This window comes from Crocuta crocuta, unplaced genomic scaffold (assembly GCF_008692635.1).
Source record: "Crocuta crocuta isolate KB4526 unplaced genomic scaffold, BGI_CrCroc_1.0 scaffold241, whole genome shotgun sequence".
Lineage (NCBI taxonomy): Eukaryota > Metazoa > Chordata > Mammalia > Carnivora > Hyaenidae > Crocuta > Crocuta crocuta.
Window position 1 is genome coordinate 2,241,161 of NW_027527807.1, and position 1,622 is coordinate 2,242,782.

The following is a 1,622-nucleotide window of genomic DNA, read 5'->3' on the forward strand; positions in this document are numbered from 1 at the left end:
TATAGCTCATAACCTCTCCTACATATACACATCCATGTGACCACTACCCAAATCAAGATAAAGAACCTTTTCAGCATCTGAGAAGCTTCCTTCAGCACCTCCACACAATTGACAGCCCCCCAAAGGTAACCACCAGTCTGACATTTAAAATCATAGAGGAGTTTTGCCTGTTCCTGCATGTCGCAGGATGAAATGAGACAGGATGCATTTTTCTACGCATAGCTTCTTCTGAGCAGCATTACGTTTCTGAGGTTCGTCTGCGTTGTTGCATGCAGAGTACCCTCAAATGGATGTTGTTAATGCTCTTGAAATATTTCAGAAGCCTGGTTTGGGCAAGATTTGGGGAAGGTTGAGGCTTTTTGAGTGGGGACTATCACAAAGGACATGGAATGGAACACCTGGAGTGAATACGGCAAGATTGTCTGAGTTCTTGAAGCCTCCTTTGGCCTCCTCTTCCTCTCCTTCCTGGATAGCATGTAGTGGTATGGACTAGACCCAGAGGGATCCCACTGAAGTGGCTGGGTTTGGGGCTGAGCAAATCCTTACACCTTCAGCTCCCTTCATTCAGCCGCAGAGCTGAATAGAAGGCTCGGTTCCGGGTGCACCCAGAGTTTTCTCCTTTGAGAAAAGGAGTGATACTCTTACCGAAGTGACAGTAACACAGGACGGTGTGAGAACATGACAAAGGGACACAGGACACGTGAGGAGGGAGGGATCATTCCAATTGGGAGGGTTGAGGGAGACTTTGGAAAGGAGTTGATCTGAAAACTGGGCTTCCAAGAAGGGATGAGACAGCCCAGGGAAAAATAGAAGGGTGCTTGGGGAAGGGGTTTCTTTCTTTTTTTTTTTTTTATAATTTATTTTTGAGAGAGAGATAGAGACAGCATGAGCAGGGGAGGGTCAGAGAGAGAGGGAGACACAGAATTTGAAGACAGGCTCCGGGCTCTGAGCTGTCAGCACAGAGCCCGATGTGGGGCTCGAACTCATGAACCATGAGATCATGACCTGAGCCGAAGTCAGACGCTTAACCGACTGAGCCACCCAGGCGCCCCGTCGAAGGGGTTTCTAAGTGGAAGGAACAGCAAGGAACAAAGATGGCATGAGCTGTGGCCTTTCAGAGGACGGGGACTCAGCCAGCATGGGACACGGTGGTGGGGTGGGGCATGGATAGATGAAGTGAGCAAGAGAAAACAGATCTGAAAAGTAGGTGGTGGCCAAATTCAGGAGCCCTTAAATCCTCTCCTTAAGATCTTGCCTTTGTGCTAGAAGCAACCACAGTCTCTGTCCTTTACTTACTCTGTGGCCTAGGGCATGTCACCTAACCTCTCTGAGCCTGAAGAATGAGGAAGACAAGAACACCCACCTTCTGGCAATACTGTGGGGATTCAAGGAGATTTTACGTATAAAGGATGGGGCACCGGGGTTGACACAGAGTGAGTGCTTGATAACTGGTACCTACTACTGTTACGAAAGGCAGTGCCCTCCATTACCTTTGGAGGGTTGAGGCCTCTGAGTAGGATGACCTTGTGCTAAGGGGGCTGATGCCTGAACCCTTTCTCTGCGGGGTCTGTCACAATTCTTTCTGCTTTGTTGCCTGTTCTCTTTGGGGCCCAGGACTGTGT